Source organism: Saimiri boliviensis, chromosome 12 (genome assembly GCF_048565385.1).
Source record: "Saimiri boliviensis isolate mSaiBol1 chromosome 12, mSaiBol1.pri, whole genome shotgun sequence".
Taxonomy (NCBI): Eukaryota; Metazoa; Chordata; class Mammalia; order Primates; family Cebidae; genus Saimiri; species Saimiri boliviensis.
The window spans coordinates 115,827,778-115,847,707 of NC_133460.1; the positions used below are offsets into that span (position 1 = coordinate 115,827,778).

Below are 19,930 nucleotides of genomic sequence, written 5' to 3' on the forward strand. Positions count from 1 at the left end.
GAAAAGGGTTTCCTCCTGCTCCCGCCCCTGCCCTGCCTTTCTTGCCATCCCGTGATTGTGTGGGGTTAGGGGCTTTACCTCTGATCCTCCGTTACCCTCAGGGTGTAGCCTCGGGGGCCTGAGTTTTACGGAGGGAGGGCTTCCTCCCATGCTCCCCACTTGCTTGGCTTTTTACTCTTGTGCCTCTTGCCCTGAAAGACCATTAAAAACAACACTCATGCACTAGCATGGGTATCAAAAACTGAAATTAAAAAAACTCTGCTCCAGTAAACCTGGGCGGTGGTGCCTGGCAGTAAAAGGAGCTGCTGACTTCAGCCAGCCCGTCTGGGTTCCCACTTTGATGTAAATTTTTGGCCTAGTAAGTCCCTGCTGTCTTATCACTTCTCTGGTGACTGCGAAGAGATTTAAAAAATCTTAGTAGCATTTTCTTTTTTCTTTTTTTTTTTTTGTTTTTTTGAGACAGAGTCTCAGTGTTGTTCCCCAGGCTGGAGTTTGGTGGCACAGTCTTGGCTCACTGCAACCTCTGTCTCTGGGGTTTGAGTGATTCTCCTGCCCCAGCCTCCTGAGCAGCTAGGATTACAGGTGCCCACCACCATGCCCGGCTAATTTTTGTATTTTTAGTAGAGTCAGGGTTTTGCCATGTTGGCCAGGCTGTTCCTGAACTCCCGACCTCAGGTGATCTGCCTTGGCTTCCCAAAGGGCTGGGATTACAGGCGTGAGCTACTGCACCCGGCCTGTAGCAGCATTCTCATCATTCTCTGAAAGGGCTCATTCGAATAACCTAGAAGTATAAGACAAATGTTTCTTTTTATAATTATCCCAGTTGACTGTGGATATTTGCGTCGTGACTGCGGGTCTTTGCTGGAGTCTAGGCATCTTTGGTTATCAAGCAAACCGCCCCTCCCAAGCTAATGTTAACACCTGTGGTACATGGGCCACATTTCACAGAACACTCCCCTCTATAACCCAGAACACTGGAGTTTTAGAGGGTGGTCTTAGAGAGAGGTGAGACTGAGCAGGAAGGAAGACGGAAAGAAAAGCCAGGGGGATGTGTGCAGAGTGGCGAGTATTTTGAGCAAAGGAAAATAACGCCTACGGTTATTTCCCCACACAGTTATTTCCAATTATGGACTTTTATTTTCGTTTATCACCTACATGCAAATATTATGACAGGTATTTAATGAACCCTCTCTTGCCTCTGCTTTTTAAACCCAGTATCTGTCGTGGTCACATGGTTGATCCCCAACATTCATTCCACGTGGATGAGTCAGCTGAGCTGAGCAAGGTTATTCTACCTCTCTTGTGAATGATGCTTTAGATGGTTTAGAAGGAAAGTCTGCTCCAAGGATTCTGGGAAAAGAGACTGTTCATCCCTCCTTTTGATCCCTGTCATTACTAGGTGTGATGCCTGGAGCTGCTGCAGCCACCTTGGCACCGTGCAGCGAGCCTTAGGCTGAAGGTAGGGATAAGAGGGAAAGGAGCCGGTGTCTTTGGTGATGATGCTATGGAGATGTTTAATCAGCCAGTATTGATGTCTGCCCTATCTCTGGACTTCTCGTTATGTGAGGTGATATATTTACTTATTTTTATTTTTATTTTTTTTTTGAGACACAGTCTTGCTCTGTCACCCAGGCTAGAGTGCAACGGGTGGTCTCGCCTCACTGCAACCTCCACCTCCTGGGTCCAAGCAATTCTCCTCCCTCAGCCACCCGAGTAGCTGAGATTACAGGTAACTGCCACCACACCTGGCTAATTTTTGTATTTTTAGTAAAGATGGGGTTTCACCATGTTGGCCAGGATGGTCTCAAACTCCTGACCTAATAATCTGCCCGCCTCGACCTCCCAGAGTGCTGGGATTACAAGCGTGAGCCACACACCCGGCCTATTTACTTATTTTTTTAAGCAGGTTTGAGGGTTATTGTCTCTGTTTTTGGTTACTTGCTGCTAAGATATTGAACTGATATAATATTATGTCACAAAATTGTTTATTTGTTCTTTTTTATTTTTTGAGGCAGAGTCTCACTGTCGCCAGGCTGGAATGCAGTGGTCGGCTCACCGCAACCTCTGCCTCCCAGGTTCAAGCGATTCTCCTGCCTCAGCCTCCTGAGTAGCTGGGACTACGGATGCACAGCACTGTGCCTGGCTAAGTTTTGTATTTTTAGTAGAGGTGGGGTTTCATCATCTTGGCCAGGCTGGTCTTAAACTCCTGACCTCGTGATCCACCCGCCTCAGCCTCCCAAAGTGCCGGGATTACAGGCGTGAGCCACCACGCTTGGCCAAAATCATGTTTCTACATAGTTCTCATATCTATAATTTTAGATTCATTTGAAACGATTTCACATTTATGGAAGAGCTGTGGCAGTGGTGACTGGACCCATGTTGTCCCTCATCCGAGTTCACCTTCTTCTTTTTCTTGGAAAAAATACTGCTTCTTCATTGGAGTGTAATTCAAGTCGTTCTGAGCAGGCACTCGTCATCAGATAAACGGTTTTCTCCTCTGCCTTTTGTAGGATTTCCTGATACTTCTCTTAGGACCTGTTTTTTTCTACCCATGGGTTCAATATGGCAAATCACCCCACTCATTGTCTATTTCAGCTTCCTTCTGGCCCCTTCCTGGATGTAGAGATTGAAGCGTTAAACGTCAGCTCCTCTGGCGGCTCTCGGGTTCCGATGCGATTCAGTTTCCACAAATCTTGAACAAGATCTGGGGTCAGGATTTGGTTAAGTGGGAAGAGAGGCTGTGCCGTGAGAGTCGTCATTTTGCTGCTGTGGCTCTAGTGGGGGTGGCATATTTCTGGGATCAAAACTTCCTGACCCCTGGAGGGAATATAGCTGGTGTTGTGTGATCACGGAGCCAGTGGCGAGGACAGTGGGTTTCTGAACAGTCTTTTTTGAACCTCGTTTGTTTGAACAGTTTTTGTTTTTGTCACAGTAGCTGTTCCCTTGCTGGGCTGGCTCTGTGGGGTTATTCTGGGAGCGACATCCGGAGACCCCGCCTGGAGCCCGTTCTTCCAGTCCCTCGATGATTTTATAAGCACTCCATTTCTTATATTGAAATTATTTCTGCTAGGAATTGTGTTGTTCCTTACATGCATTTAACCCATGGCAGTATTACTTCCTCAAGTGGTCGTGAGCACCGCATCCCCAGGGATTGGAACCTGAGACGTATCTGCCTGGTTGATTTAAGGACAAGATCATTGTTGTCTTGCTATGGCTAGAATCGGGTGACCATAGTGCACAGTCAGCACTGGGTTACTATGGTGTATGGTCAGCGTCGGATCACCACAGCATAAGGTCAGCGTCGGGTCACCACAGTGTACTGTCAGTGTTGGTCATCTGCAGCACTTGGGCATGGTGGCCTGGCAAGACACATCAGGTCACGTCCTGGCTTTGGCTGGCCAGCTGGCCCCTGCGTAGCGCAGGATTTGACAGAGCCAAATGCAAGGAGCGTGAGGGCCCTGAGTGGAACGGTGACCCCTGCCAGGGTCTGCGTGACTCCGAACACCCTGCTCTGCTCAAAGACTCACAGCAGCTTCACCCGCGGTAGTCACAGGCCGGCCGGCAGCAGCGCTTCCTCCTACCAGGAGGAGGGTCAGGGACCAGCCTGCTGCAGGGACCAGTGACAGGCAAACCTGGGCAGAGAAGCTTACACAGCAGAGGGGCTGCAGGAGTTGATCATGAATTGTGGCAAAACTGTGGGGAGCCCAGGAGGAAATGGATTCTGAGGGTGCCAGACCATGCAGGGGGATAAGAACGTAAAAAAAATGTAATTTGACAGGATCCAGACTTCCAGAGGATTGCAAAAATAGAGCAAATAATTATTACATATTCTTTATTTAGATACCTCAAGTATTTTACCACATCTCCTTCATAACTCATTTATTTAATCATGTGTATATATGTGCATTTATACCATTTTATGTACATATAATTTTTTCAGAACCATTTGAAAGTAAATTATAAGCGTGAGGCCCTTTCCCCCCAAATACCTCATTGTGTATTTCCTAAAAACAAGGTCATGTTCTTACATAACCACAGAATGACTACCAAAATCAAGAAATTAAAATTGATATATTTGCTAATCAAATTTTCCCACATCCTCTAGGCCGATCACCGTGGCTCACGCCTGTAATCCCAGCATTTTGGGAGGCCGAGGCAGGAGGATCACTGGAGCCCGGGAGATCAAGACCAGCCTGGCAACATAGGGAGACCCTGTCTCTACGAAAAATTTAAAAATTAGCTGGGTGTGGTGGTGCGCACCTGTAGTCCCAGCTACTTGGGAAGCTGAGGTGGGAGGACCACTTGAACCCAGGAGGTGGAGGCTGCAGTGAGCTTCGATTGTGCCATGGCACTTCAGCCCGGGGGACACAGTGAGACACTGTCTCAAAACAAAACCCCAAACCGAAAACTAAACAGACTTCCTCACATTCTACTAATGTTTTTATAGGAAAACAAACTCCTGGCCGGCAGGCTCCCTCTTCCGTGTCATCTCTTTAGTTTTCTGTAGTTCAGAGCCGCTGCTGAGCCTGCTTTTCAGCGTCTGGATCTTTTTCTGAGCACTTGAGTTACAGGTACTTTGTAGCAATGTCCCTCAACTTCAAGTGTTTGCTCACAGTATGAATTTGGGTGGAAATACTTCAGAAATGAAACTGTGTCCTTCTCAGTTCTATTCTGAGGCTCATAGGTATTTGCCCTCTTACAGATGTTGTTAATGTTAATTTCTCAATGAAATTGGTGCCTGCCCGATTCCAAGTTTTCCCCTCTGTAAATATGCCGTGTCCCCATTTGATATCGATACGCGTCTTGGGAAGAAGTAATGTGAGGCCACTTACGTATCCTGTTCATCCTGTTTCTCAGCTGACTCTCATTAGTGCTTTTTCCTTTCTTCCTGTGCTGTTACTCGGGGCTTGTTTTGTCGACACGGGTTTGCTCACTTGTGGGTAAGCAGAGATTCTGCACTAACACGCAAACTCCAGCAATGGCAGCAGTTCCAACCGGACATCTGTTTCAGTGAGAGCTGACCTCAGTGGTAACTTAAGTGGAAAGCGTTTGAGAGGCAAGCAATTCTTTTATGTACAAGAAAGGCCCTGAAGGTTTAGGGACGTAGGCACATTGAAGTGGATTTATTTATTTTGTGTGTGTGTGTGAGATGGAGTCTCACTCTGTTGCCCAGGCTGGAGTGCAGTGGTACGATTTTAGCTCACTGTGACCTCCGCCTCCTGGGTTCAAGCAATTCTCCTGTCTCCGCCTCCCTCGTAGCTGGGATTGGATTACAGGCATGTACCATCACACACAACAAATTTTTGTGTTTTTAGTAGAGACAGGTTTTCACCATGTTGGCCAGGCTGGTCTTGAACTCCTAACCTCAGGTGATCCCCCTGCCTCAGCCTCCCAAAGTGCTGGGATTATGAGCATGCACCACCTCTGCACCTGGCTGAGGGGTGGATTCACTTCCCCCCGGAGGGCATAGAGGACTCATTTCCCTCTGGAGGGTACAGAGGCACTCCCTTCCCAGGCAATAACACGCCCGCCAGTGAGGCAGGTGCCTGAAGCCCTGGACAGCACCTCAGTGGCTATCTCTGGAGGTCAGGGCAGAGGGCTTGCTCATTTCAATGGAGAGTTGGACCCTGTGGAGGTAAAGGTCAGGTAACAGCTCTTATTTGCCAAAGCAGCACAGGTGAAGTTACCTTAATTGTCAGAAGAATTGGGTGGTCATCAGAATGGCTTGACCCTTAGGAATGTTTTGTGGTAGTAAATTGCCAAGGCTGAAATAGATGGGATCCTGCTAGGGGTCTGTTTGACACGTTTGATTGAAATAAACTCTAAGTTAAGCAAACGGAGCCAGATTCTTCAGTCGCTGTGTAGAAGGCACCGCTCCTCAGTCCACACAAGGGCCCGAATCAGTTCACAGGTGCACAGTCCCTTCAGTAAAGGAAAGGTCCAAAGTCTTTGGGGAAGGATCCCCTGCTAGCACCAGAATCATGTTTTTAAAAAGTTCCTCCAGCTTTTCCTAAAGAAACTGCAGCCATGTTCCCTAGAAAGGGGCATAGTCAGAGCTGCAGGAGGCGGTTGAGCACTAACTCGGAACCACCGTGGTTGCTCAGGAAACAACTCAGCATCGCCTACTGCTCAGAGTGAAGGTTTATTTATTTATTTTTTGAGACAGAGTCTTACTCTGTCACCCAGGCTGGAGTATATGCAAAATTTGGATGTGCTTTCCTGTTTAACAAGTAACTTTGAGTGAAGTTCAGAGCAAGAGAAACGCTGTCCTGCTAACTAGGCTGCCACACGAGCGTTTCTTGCACTGGCTGGTCCCTATGACATGGTGAACCCACGGCAATCGTAGTGTCTGAGGAATGTGACAATGTCATGTGGAGGGCTGGGTGCATGGTGGCTCACACCTGTAGTCCCAGCTCTTGGGGAGGCTGAGCTGGGTTGATCACTTGAGTGCAGGGAGTTCAAGACCAGCCTGGGCAATATAGCAAGATCTTGTCTCTTAAAAGAATATTGTATGCGGCCTGTGGCAGACCTTGACAGGACAACCACAGTCATGGTTATTGATGAGCACTGTTGAGGGATCGCCTCAACAAACCACCATTCCCTTTTGAGAAACAGCAGCTGGCTTGCTCATGGGTTCTCAGGAGGCTGTGTATTTCATGACAGTTCACTAAGAGATGGTGCAACATAAGCTGTCAATCAGTACCTGGTGTTATCTGATCCACCAAGCCATAGAGATGGGCGTGCCCAACAAACTCCATCATAAATACGGAGGCAGTACACGTGAGGTTTGTTCAGAGCTGAATAGTGACTAGTGTTCCCCCAAAATTCAACTATTGAAGACCTAGCCCCCATGTGGAGACAGGACCTTCAAGGAAGTGAGGTAACCATCAAGGTTACTTGAGGTCATCAGGGTGGGTCCCTGACCCAATGGAAAGGTGTGACACCAGGCGTGAGCAAACAGGAGAGTCCCCGTGAGGACCCGCAGAGAAGGCGACTGTGTGCGAGGCAAGGAGAGAGGCGTCAGCAGAAACCGACCCCGTCAGCACCTTCATCTTGGACTTCCGGCCTCTAGAGCCTTGAGAAATACACTTTCATTATGATGGTCTCAACAGACCCGAGGTTGCCCTTGAACGTATCTGAAACATCTGGCAGGTCGCATGAGCCGGAGGCTCGCCCTCCAAAGGCACCTACCCCCCTCTGCATTCCCTGCTCCTCCACCTGCATTTTTGGTTTTATGGGGAGTTCCCTAAAACAAGTTGAGGAATGGAAAATGCAGCCTGGTGTACAGATGGTTCTGCATACTAGGCTGAGTGGCGGGCCAGGGCCCACATCACCGCCCTACTCCAGCTGGGCTGATGGGCGGGGTGGAAAGGAATGCCACGCAGCTGGCCGACTTCAGGCCTCACACCTGAGGATCTTCCCCTTTACCTGGGAGGACAGCTGGCTGAGATGTCGATGTTGATCAGGACTCAGCAGGCACAGGTTTGGAGTATTGGGGCCGAGGAGGTACGTGGATGGGCGGATTTGGGGAGGGGCTGGGGATGAGGGGCCCTCGTGCCCCACGTCCGTGCTCCCCGGGCTCCTCCGACACCTGTGAGCTCAGGGCGGGGGCTCAGGGGACGCCGGCTCTGCAGAGGTCGGCCAGCTCCTGCTCCGCCCGCCTTTCCCAAGGCGCCCATCAGTGTGGCCGTGCTGGCGTGGGTGGAGATTAGACGCGGGCTGAACGTGGGTGCGAGTCTTCCTCCCGCTCTACACTGAAGCCCCAGGCAGAGCGCGCCGCGTGGGGAGCTGCGGTCCAGGCCCCGGGCAGCGCCGGGATCGTGGATCTCCATCCGGAGCAGCCGCATCGTCTGCTCAACGCCAGGCTCCAAAAAGCGCTTCTCTCGCAGCAGCCAGGGGAGGCAGCGTTCGGGGATGGGACGCGCGCAGCAGCTCCCCCGTGCTGCGCATGGCGCCAGGATCGCCGGAGCGGCGGGTGAGTCCCCCTGTGCCCGCGGCCGCGCTGCCACCCACCCCGCACCCCACGCGGGCCCGCTGGCCCCGCGCCCCGCAGCCCCCGGGCTGTTTTCAGCCACGCCGCGCCCCGCTTTAGGAGCGCACACGGCAGCTCCGCGGAGACCTGGACTGCGTGGGGGAGGATCCGGGCGGGGGCGGCAGGGCGGGCCGGGTTCAGGGCTCCTGCCCGCGGTGACGGTGACGCGCGCCCCCCGCCTGCCGCGGGGCCTCTGCCATGGCCCAGCGGGGCCGTCGGACGCCGCCCAGAGTTGCTCGCGGGGAGCCTCGGTGAGAGCGGCCGGGGTGGGAGCGGGGCGCGGTGCCCGGCCTCCGAGCTGCGCTGCGCCTGGCACGGTGCGTCCGGGGCCGGGGCGCCCTGCGCCGCGCGGGGCGGCCGGTGGGGGACGTCCCGAGGGCGGGGGTCCCGCGGCAGAGACGCCAGTGTCTGGGGCGGGGTCCTCCCCGCGTCTCCCCGCGGGCCACGGCGCCCCCTGCCCTGCACAGGCCTCGGGACTGGCGGTGGCGCGGCCGCTGGGTGGGGCCGGTGCAGGTGCGGGGCCGGGGCTGGGAACGGGGCCGGGAACAGGGCCCGGGTCTCCGCGCCTCCGATCGTGCCTCCTGCGGAAAGGGGCGCCGCGCGATTGTTTTTATCTTGGTGTCTGGTTTTTGACTTTCACAGCCCGGTGTGTGGGATGGCCAGCGAGGCCGTGGGCTGCGGATGATGCGGGAAACCGCAGAATAAAGCTTTGGTTGGGGTCGGGAGGAGGCGCCGGCCTGGATGGTTTTCCTAGAACACATCCTCTGCGTGTCCCCGCGCGCGACCTTGCTTCTCGTGGAAAGCAGCCGGGAGCTGGAGCGGCTCCCTCCCGCCTCCGTCCGCTGTTTTCTCCGTGCGGTGCTGGAACGCACTGGAGGCTCCCAGGCAAGCTGTCTGCAAACGTAAGGAACCGGCGGTGACGCGCAGACCTGGAGTTCTTTGCAGAATGTAGGAAATCCGTGGTCGTGCAGGGAGCTGGGGAGCCCTTGGGGGCTGGGGAAGCCTCCCTCCACCTGCGGGTAGGTGGCAGGAGGAGAAGGTGCCAGGCCGAGCGTCTGCAGGGGTCACAAGACCCCTGGCCTCTTCCCCGCCTCCTGGAAAGCTGGATTTGGCCGGGAGTCAGTTCTGGCTTCGTCAGCGGGGGCAGGATTCTTCCCCCACGTTTCGGGCGAGTCCGGCGGCTCTGCTGACCCGCTGGTAAACGCGGAGTGGGGAGGGCGGAGCGTTTTCCGGAGGCCCAGCAGATCGCCAGCGGGCGCGTGCTGCCCCTTCAGGAGGAAGAGCCTGGCGAGCGCAGGCCTGGCTTGGGCTTCCCCTGCCCTGCCCCGGGGCCTGGCCCAGGGCTGCTCCGAGGCTGTGTCGAACAGCAGGACCGCGTGGCCCCGAGTCGCTTGCAGCCCTTGCAGCTCCCTTGCCGCGGGCAGCTCATTCCTCACCGGGCCTGGTCAGCTTTCTACTACAAAGAATCTACCTGGCAAGAAGGAACTTCTAGAACATGTTACAGCTGCGACTTGATTGAGAACACAGTTTCAGGTTTAAACAGGAATTTTCAAGCAAATTGATCTGTCAGTGGGCAAGCTTACTGTTTTAGGACATTATTTATGTTGAAAATATCTGCCCAGACATCATTCTGGCTTTTTATCAATTTCCAACGATAGCTGCCGAAATCCAGATTTTGAAAGGGAAAGATGAAGAGGGTGGATGGTGGGTTCAGTTCAGACCCCACAAGAAGCTGTCACCAGCACGCCCTGCAGCCAGCGCTTCTCACACCTCAGGTGCCGAGAGGGAGGCTGCAGCGGGTACAACCCCCACGGCAGGCAGTTCACCGTCCACAGGTTCCAGGGGTGTGTGTGTGGGGGGGCGTTGGTCCCACAAGTGTGCATCTGTGCCACTTCCGCAAGATCTAGGAGTTTGTGGGAAATGGCATAATAATAAACGGATTATAAAAAAAAGGCACAGTAAGAAACAGTGATGATCAAAATACTTAACTATGGTGGGCGTGATGGCTCACACCTGGAATCCAGTGCTTTGGGAGGCCGAGGTGGATCACCTGAGGTCAGGATTTTGAGACCAGCTTGGCCAATGTAGTGAAACCCTGTCTCTAGGCCCAGTGTGGTGGCTCACGCCTGTAATCCCAGCACTTTGGGAGGCCAATGCGGGCAGATCACAAGGTCAGAAGTTCAATACCAGCCTGGCCAATATGGCAAAACCCCATTCTACTAAAAATACAGAAATTAGCCAGGCGTGGTGGTGCCTGCATGTACTGCCAGCTACTCGGGGGCCTGAGGCAGGAGAATTGCTTGAACTCAGGAGGCGGCAGTTGTAGTGAGCTGAGACTGTGCCATTGCACTCCAGCCTGGGTGACAAAAACAAAACTCCATCTCAAAAAACAACAGTCTACTGAAAATACAAAAACTAACTGGGCATGGTGCGCCTGTACTTCCAGCTACTCAGGAGGCTAAGGCAGGAGAATCGCTTGAACCCGGGAGGCAGAGGTTGCAGCGAGCCGAGATCCTGCCACTGCACTCCAGCCTGGGCCACAGAGTGAGACTCTGTCTTTAAAAAAAAAAAAAAAAAAGTCAACCATCGTAGACGGTACTTGCTGTGTGTATGGCAGGCCCTGTCCCGATCTCCTTACCTGTGTTACTGTATGTGGGCGTCCCCTGTTAGGGTACAAGGGCGGGGCTGCAGGGGCTCAGGAGAAGCCCAGATGGGCTGGGAAGAGCTACAAAGGCAGGTAGAGGCAGCACCCTTCACCCAGCGGCACAGGGGTCTAAGCACCAGCGACGCCCCTTGTGCGGGCACATGGGAACCAACTCGGGACGTATCCTCAAGGAGCATGCAGTGGGTGGGGGAGGAAATGCAGATACCACCTAAAATCACCAGAACTAAGGGGCTGGAATTGCAAAATCAGCATTAGGATCTGTGTCCCTTTAAAAAAATTTTTTTAAATTTTTTTTATAGAGACAACGTCTTGCTATCATTGCCCAGGCTGGTCTTGAACTCCTGGCCTCAAGTGATCCTCCTGCTTTGGCCTCCCAGACTGCTGGGATTATGGACCGCCACCGTGCCCGGCCAGGACCTGCGCTTCCGTTGTGGTTCAGGGGCGTAGTCACCTCAGCTCCGTCTGGGGTCCCCTCTGCTCTGCCATGCCCCCTTAGGTTTTGACACCCCCACAACCTCCAAGCAGAACAGTGTCAGCCAGGCCACCCACTGTTTCCTGGTAAGGCCAAGGGCTAGACTCATCCTCCTGTGGCCCCTGGACAGAAGTATGTCAGCCACAGGCTGTGCATGGTCCCTTCACACCTGCCAGGCCTTCCTGCTGCATGTCACCTGCCTGTGGCTGACTGGCTTCTCCTGGCAGAGGTCTCTCAGCACAGCAGCACATCTGTGCACTCTGGAGAGGTGACCCTTGGTTTGAGCCCACCTCCCTGTCCCCCTTAGCGCTGGGCTGTCAGGTCGGTCAGGTCTGAAAATCTGGCTGGGCCCCCATTCCCTACAGCGGCATCCAGCAAAGGTCTTGAAGATGGGCGGCCTTCGGTTCTGGCCGCCTCCCTCCGCCTCCAGCCACCTCATCGACTTGGCTCTCACGGCGTCTCTGGGATGCTCCCACCTCCACGCCCCACATGCTGCAGCGCCTCTGTGCCAGTCACGCTGTGTGTGGAGGTCTCACTGGCCCCCAAGTCTTTGCCGTGATGCTAAGCACTTGGGGTCCTTTAAGACCTCATGCTTTTTTGTTTATAAAAATTCTAAAATTTCAGCAGACTGGGATGAAGACAGTCGGTACTCATGACTAGTGGCTGCCAGGCGCCTTCTGGGAGTCCGTAGGTGCCGCTGTGGCAATTGCGTCCCTCAAGTTCATAGGTTATGCTCTGACCGCCAGTGTGATGGTATTGGGGGTGGGCCCTTTGGGAGGTGACTGGGTTAGATGAGGTTATATGGGGTGGGCCACTGGGATGGGACCGGTACCCTTACAAGAAGGAACACCGGATCGGACTCTCCACAGGGCACCGAGGCCCCTCTGAGCCAGGAAGGACCCTCACCTCACCAAGAACCAAATTGGCCAGCTCCTTGGCCTTGAACTTCTAGGCTGCCCAGTCTGGCATTTTGAGTTGGAGCCTGAGCTGACCGAGATGGGTCCCCTGTCCTCCACATCCACCCATCTGCTGGCTGCCGGCCGACCTCCTGACCACTGATGGGTTTGAAAACTCTCCCGGCCCCACACAGTTTGAATCATGGTTTAATCATTTTATACTCTGCTTTTTAAAAATGTCATTTCTGTGAGCAGTTTTATACTGTCCAGTTGTTTCTTTAATCAGTTCCTTATCAGATATTTTGGGTTCACTTTAATCCTTAACGATTGTGAACCACTCTGGCTGAACTTTTTTTTTCATTTTTTTTTAAAAAAATTTTTATTGTGGATAAGAACACTTAACATGAGATAAATCCTCTTGTATTTTAAGGGTACGACACTTAAAAGTGTCAATGAGTGTCAGCAGCGGTTGGTACGGATTCGGTGCGGAAGAGCGATTTCCGGAGCTGCTTCCTTCACTTAACGTTACTGGAAACTTTTCCTCTGTCGGTCGCTCCCACCTCCCCTTCCCCAGCCCTGGAAGCCCCCCTTCCGGTCTTCATTATTGTGATTTGACTGTTTTCAATGCATTATAGAGGTGGAATCGGCAGTCCCCACTTCTGTGCCTGGCTTATTTCACTTAGCGCAGCTCCTGAAAGTTCACCCAGGCTGCAAAGGGCGGGAGCACCTGCGTCTCGCGGCTGAGTGCTGTCCCGTCAGATGCCCACACCATGTTTTCTCTATTTTGAGACAGTCTCGCTGTCACGTGGGTTACATGGAGTGCAGGGGTGTGATCTCAGCTCACTGCAACCTCCGCCTCCTGGGATCAAGCAGTTCTCATGCCTCAGCCTCCCAGGTAGCTGTGACTACAAGTGTGTGCCACCACGCCCAGCTAATTGACACCATATTTTCTACAAACATTCTTCACCTGTTTATTTTAAGGTTTTCCTGTGGATCAGACAAACTGGTGTGCATGTGTCTCAGGGAGTGGAGAGCTGGCTGGGTCCAGCTGGGCTGGAGTGGGTGGTGGGTGGTGGCGGGAACAGCCAGGGTGGAGAACCCTGTGAGGAGGTGGGAGCAGGAGGCCAGCTGTGCAGAGGATCCCCGCAGCGGTGGGTTGTGTTCTGGAAGCTGCTGCCCTGGTCCGGCACAGTGGTGTAGACCAGGAGCCAGCATGGCCCCTCTGCCAGGGTCCCCAGGACCCAGCAGGTGCATCCCCCAGTGTTGGGAGTATGGGAGACTCGGCTGGGGCTGGGCCAGCAAGCCCCCACTCGGTTCCCATGGCCAGTGGCAGCACTGAGCACCGTGGTGAGGAGAGCTGGAAATGCAGCATGCTGCCCCATGGCCCAGGCCGGGTGGGCATGTGAGCTGCTGAGAAGCCTTCATTGTCCGTTATAGCTGGCCTGGAGCTGTCACATGGCCAGCCTGTGCCCGCTGACGCCCGCTCTGCCTGGGATCCCCACCCTCTGAAGCCCAGGCCTCTTCCACTGCTGCCTGTGTTTCTTTTCTTCTTTCTTTTTCTAAAAAGAAAAAAAAAAAGTTTTGCTGTTGTTGCCCAGACTGGAGTGCAGTGGCACCATCTCGGCTCACTGCAGCCTCCAAGGGTTCAAGGGATTCTTATGCCTCGGCCTACTGAGTAGCTGGGATTGCAGGCACCCGCCACCATGCCCAGCTCATTTCTGTATTTTTAGTAGTCGGAGTCTCACCCTGTTGGCCAGGTCTTGAACTCCTGACCTCACGTGATGTGCTAGTCTCAGCCTCCCAAAGTGTGGTATGACAGACGTGAGCCGCCACGCCCTTCCTTTCCCTTTCTGCTCCTGAGTAGCCGGGACTACAGGGATGCACCGCCACCCCAGCTACTTGTGTAGTTTTGTAGAGATGGAGTCTCCACGTTGTCCATGCTGGTCTCGAACTCCTGGGCTCAAGTGATCTGCCTGCCTTGATCTCCCAAAGTGTTCCAGGCACGAGCCGTGGCACCTGCTGGGTTTCTTTTCCTCTTTGCTTCTCTTCCTGGTGAGGCCACCCTGGGTTGCCTGTGCCCCTCCCTCCCCATCCTGGCTGCAGGGATGAGCCCAGGCTCTCAGGAACCTGGCTCCTCTGGCAGCCAGGCCACGGCATCCTGGAGCACCTGCGGAGAGCCCATCTGTCCCTTCCCCCTGGTTCTGGAGCTCTCTGCCACTGTAACTCACCCTGGATCATTAGGGCGTTAGAAGTAACTAAGAAAACCAGGTGCCCGAAGAGCTGCTTCGCGTCAGCTTCCCTTGGCTGGTCCTACAAAAGGCTTTTCCTTTGGGAGCCCAAGGTGGGTGGATTGCTTGAGTCCAAGAGTTTGAGACCAGCCTGGGCAACATGGCAAGGCGTCATGCCTCCAAAAAAAAAAAAAAAATACAAAAATTAGCGAGTTATGGTGGCACATGCCTGAGGTTCCAGCTGCTCGGGAGATTGAGATGGGAGGATCATTTGAGCCCAGAAGACAGGTTGTGGTGAGCCAAATCACACTACTGCTCAGAGCAAGAGCCTGTCTCAAAAAAAAAAAAAAAAAGTTTTCCTGGTTGGGAAGCTTTGTAATAGTTTCTTAACGTGGCTGTGTTTTCGTCCCTCTGCTGATCAATGCCATAGGCTATTTGCATTTTACTTTTAAATTTTTTTCTTTTTGAGTTCACTGTGTCACCCAGGCTGGAGTGCAGTGGTGCGTTGGGGTCACTGCAGCCTTGACCTCCCAGGCTCAAGTGATCATCCCACCTCAGCCTCCCAAACTGCTGGGACTACAGGCCTGAGCCCCCGCCCCCAGCCCTTCTGGTTTTCTCTCTTGTGTCTGCCTTACCTTATCCCAGTCTGCTCAGCGGCGCCTTTCCCATCATCCGCACGTGGTTTCTAATCTGCGCTTTCTGGGTTGGGCTCTTTGGTGCAGCACTGCAGAGAGAATCCCGGGGGAAACGGGGTTGGATGCTGCTGCCCCGAAAGCACTTCTTTCTTGTTTTAACTTTTAAATGATTTTCACTCCTAGTCAGGATTCCAGCAAAGCATTTCTGATGAGAATCCCACAGGTGCCTGGGCTCAGCCGATCTGGGGGTCCACGAGCCCGTGGACACAGGCAGGCTCCAGGGAAATGTTTTCTATTTGGACACAAAGCATGGCTAGGGGGGAGTGGGGTCCCTTGCAGCCCTGGCTCTTCATCAGCCTGGGCTGTGGGCATGGAGAATTCTCAGCCCCGCCCTGGGCTTCAGAGCATCGGTGTTAATGACCTCCTGGGTTGTTTTCTTTATTTGAATTAAAATCCGAAGAGAAGGTGCTGGAAGTAAGCCAGGGATTAAACTCAAGTCGGGGTTTTTTTTCTTTCGAGCAAAAATGAGACTCAAGATGTTTCCTCTTACCCTGCCGGGCCTGCGTTTGATCCCAGTATGGCCCCTAAATCCATCCAGAGAAGGCGGGAAGTGTTCAGACCTCAGGGCTTAGTAGGCTCTTGGGACAGTTCAGATACTGTGTGTGCAGTGGCCCTGCTGGTGGCCCGCCTGGGGACACAGAAGAGACTGCACCCTCAGCTGCCCTGAGGGCTGCCCTTCCAGCTGGCTTGGTGCGGCCCCTGCTTCAAGCCCTTAGCAGACATTTCCTAGATGCTGCTTCTGGGTCAGGCATTGTGGACCTCCCGGGGCGAGGGGTCTGCACACAGACACGGTCCCTGCCCGCTGGGAGTGGTCAGTGGCTGAGACAGACACAGCTTCAGCCGTCGTGCAGACAGGTCCCCTCAGCAGTGACTGTTGCCGCCTAGGAGTTGTCTCAATTCTGCAAGAGCCTGTGTCAGGGGAGCTCACCTAGGCTAGTAGGGAAGGTTCGAGAAGGCTGCCTGGGAAAACAGGCGTGGCCGGTGCGGGGGTTGGGGGGGCCGTGGGCGTGGCCGGGGCGGGGAGGGCGTGGCCGGGGCGGGGGTCGTGGCCGGGGCCGTGGCCGGGGCGGGGGAGGGTGCTGAGGAGGGCGTGGCCAGTGCAGGGGGTGTGGCTTGTACAGAGGCAGGTGCAGAGGGTGTGGCCCGTGCCCAGGAGGGTGCGGAAGGAGCGGGAGAAGCCATTGTGTCCCGAGGGACCTGGGGTGCACCTGGGACCAGAGCAAATGGGGTACGGGTGTGGGCCCTTCCTAAGGGCAGCAGGATGCCTCCACATGCTGGACTCAGGATGGAGGTTTTGTTTTAAATTGTGGCAAAATACACGTAACAGTCACCATCCGAACCATTTGTAGGTGTGCAGCTCAGAGTAGGTACAGTCATAGCTCTGTGCAAACACCACCTCCAGGGCAATTTCATCTTCCCAAACGGAAACTCTTCCCCAGCCAGCCCCTGGCACCCCCACTGGTCTTTGACTCCATTAGGGACGTCAGCTGAGTGGAATCCTACGGTATTTGTGTGCGTGTGACTGGCATGTTTCACCCGTGTTGCATGCATGTCAGGATTTCCCTCCTTGAAGGCTGAATCCTACTCCAGGGAATGGATGTGCATTTTGCTGACTCATCCATCCACAGATGGACCCTGGGTCGGTCCACAGTTTGCTCCTGTGAATCGCGCTGCTATGAACAGGGGTGCAAATGCCCGCCCGAGATCCTGCTTTCAGTTCTTTGACCCTGTTTTGCACACTGCCTGCCTCGGCTCAGGTTCCAGCTCTCCATGCTGTTCCGTTTGGATCCCAGCTGTCCTCACAGGTGAACGGGTGGCTCACTGCAGCTGGGTCTGCGTTTCCCTAGTGAGCAGAGATTCTGAGTGTCCCGGGGACTCCAGGCGTCTCTCCCATGCTTCTTGGCTGTCTGGATGGTGGCTTCTGACATGTATTTGGGCGTGCCTCTGTCTCCCAGAAGACTTATCTCCTCAAGGAGAAGGATCCAAGGCTGACTTAGCACCGCACCACCCACACCTGGCACAGGTGGGTGCTCGGGAGAGCTTCCCTAATTAATGAAAGGCACAGGCAGCTCTGCTGAGGCCCTTGGGTCTTCCAGCCCTCAAGGAGAACCCGGAGTTCGAGCTGAGGTGTCGGAGGAAAACGTACTGAGGTCTGAAGCTCACTCAGAAGTGAATACAAACATAAAATATGTGCTTATAATTCTTTTTTAAAAAATATACTTTAGTTGGACACGGTTGTTCATGCCTATAATCCCAGCACTTTGGGAGGCTGAGGCAAGAACATCTCTTGAGCTCAGGAATTCCAGACAAGCTTAGACAATGTAGTGAGACCCCATCTCTACAAAACATTTGGGAAAAAAATAGCTGGGTGTGGTGGCACATGCCTATAGTCCCAGCTACTCTGGAGGCTGAGGTGGGAGAATCGCTTGAGCCAGGGAGGTAGAAATTGCAGGGAGCTGAGATTGCACCACTGTACTCCAGCCTGGGTGACAGAGCAAGACCGTGTCTCAAAAAAAAAAAAAAATACAACATACTTTATATTCAGATTTTTGAGGTAAAGTTTACATACAATGAAATGCATGCATCTTAAGTGGGTGGATTTTGATAAATTCACAAGTGTGTAACCCACACTTGGCAGATATTACAGAACATCGCCACCAACCTAGAAGGTTCCTCGCGCCCCTGCCACCACGCTCCTACCACAGATGCATCCAGCTGCTGTCAGACTTCACGCAGATGGCACCGTCCGGGATGCCTGCTTCACGCCCAGCTTCCTGTTCTCGGCATCATTTTTGGGGGTCTTATGTTTCTGTGTGTCCGGCCAGCCCCTCCTCCCTGCTGCGCGGTATCATGAAGCGCGTCCGCCACGGCTTATCCATCCTCCTAGGGTAGGCTCTTTTAAATCAAACTGTCTTGAACATTCTTTTTCTTCTAAGTTTTAAAATAATTTTAGATTTACAAAAAAGTTGCAAAACCAGCACAGTGTTCTGTATACCCCTCACCCAGTTCTCCCAAGGTGATGTCAGCCCAAGAGGGAGCAGCGGAGGTAAAAGGAACCCAAGTAGAGAGTTATCTGGGCCAAGTTTGGGGCGCTTGCAGCTTGGGAACACAGATTGAAGTTGCCCTCAGTGTACTCTGAAATTGGCAGCAGTTACAAGCCGATTCGTTTTTAGTTGGGGTCTTGCTCTGTTGTCCAGGCTGGAATACGGTCGTGTAATCATACTCATTCAGACTTGTACTCCTGGGCTCAAGCAGTTGTCCTGCCCCAGCCCTCCTGAGTCACTGGGACTACAGGTGCTACCACACCTAGTTAATTTTTTTTGTGTGAAGACAGGGTCTCACTATGTTGCCCATGCTGGTCTTGAACTCCTGGCCTCAAGCAGTCCTCCTAAAGTGCTGGGATTACAGGTGTGAGCCACTGCACCCAGCCACAGCAGGTTTTTAAAGGTAAAAAGGTGGGTCCAGGAGGACTGATATAAAGTTGGTTTGCAGAGACAGCATTGATTGGCATTGGCTCTCCATTGCTAAGCTGCAGGGCGTGGGTTATGGTGTTTGGTGCAGCATCAGGTTAACTTATAGTTAGCGTGGCAATAGCAGTTCCGAGAGAGGAACGCACAGCCCAAAGGCAGGGCGTAGGCCGTGACTGCAGCCTCGTTTTAATGTGTCTCTGGGTCTGATCATTAAAAGGACCTGGATTCTTCAGATAAAAGGTCTTTTTCTTTCCCAGTTAGCATCTTGTACAGCCACAGTGCGTTTCCCAGAGCCAGGACACTAACACTGGTACAACACCGTCACCCAAGCCACAGGCCTGTCCCAATCCCACCGGTTCTGGGGGATGTCCTCCTCCTGACCCAGGGTCCCTCCTCTGCCGCCGTGAGCCGGTGGTGCACGGAGCTGTGTGTGTCTCCGTGGGCTCCTCCGCTGTGGCACCGCCTCGGTCTTTCCTCGTATTGTGTGGCCTTGGTCCTTCTGAAGACTTCTCATCGGTGACTTCACAGAAGGCCCCAGTGTGGGTTTGGCCGGTGTCCCCTCGTGACTGGAGGGAGGCCATGCGTTTCGGTAGGAACAGTATGGATGGTGTGTCCTCTGCGTGGAGCGGGTGTGATGTTGAGGGCGGCACTGCTGGACCATGGGGCTGAGGTGGTGTCTGCTGGCCTCTCCTCAGGGCAGGGGCTTCCTTTTGGAAAGTCCCTGTCAGGAGCCTATTGGCTAATGGCTCTCGGATCGCTGCTTGGAGACTGGGCAGGTCCCGGCTCCTGAGTCTCTGCGCCTGGCCTCCGCACCCGGTGCCCTGGGGCTCCCGGCCTCGCTGCCGCTCCCTGGCATTTCCTGTTAGGAAGGGCTGTTCCTTCTGCCCACGTATCTGGGGGACACTTGGACACTTATTCCAGGGGTTAAAATCCGGTAATGACAATATTTGTTAAACAAATCCGTCCAGCTCTGAGCTTCACGAGCTCCTGTCTGGCTGCTGTGTTCCGTGGACCAGCTCATGGTGGTTTTGGGATTTTTTTGGGTGCCTGTGTTTCCTTAAGCACTTCCTTTCTGGGACCATAAGAAGCTCCAGGCTTGACTGTTTCTAAAATCCTTGGTCCAGGCTTTCCTTCACGGAGGCTTTTCTTTTTTTTTTTCTTTTTAATGTTGCTACATCGTTTCTTCTAAAGGCTGCTGCTGGCCCAGGTCTGACTCCTCAAGTTAATTGACCTCTTTGCCTGGAAGCCATGAGGACTTTATCTTTAGCTTGGAAATGGAGTCGTTTTGCCAGCATGTCTCAAAGTTGGTGGTCTGGGTTTACTTTCTAGCGCCTGGCGAGCCCTTTGCATGTGGATTCCGGCCCGTCTCTACGTGTGGACGGCTGGAGCTGTGAGTGCTGACGGTGGCTTTGCTTCCCTTCCTTGGGGCTGGCCGGGCTGCTCGCCTTCCGCTTCCCCCTCTTTCCTGCTGA

At 53.6% G+C, this 19,930-nt stretch overlaps 1 protein-coding gene across 2 annotated transcripts in view; it reads left to right on the top strand.

The window, feature by feature from the left end:
* The first annotated feature begins 7,722 nt into the window (after positions 1-7,722).
* The window catches only part of JAKMIP3 (Janus kinase and microtubule interacting protein 3), a 128,508-nt gene continuing 116,300 nt past the window's right edge, over positions 7,723-19,930 (top strand). The window contains exon 1 of one of the 2 annotated variants that reach the window (XM_074383105.1): positions 7,723-7,975. The gene's annotated coding sequence lies outside the window, so the exon portion shown is untranslated. Of the gene's footprint in view, positions 7,976-8,187; positions 8,284-19,930 lie in introns of those variants that run through there. The other variant, XM_074383107.1, reaches the window with a different exon arrangement.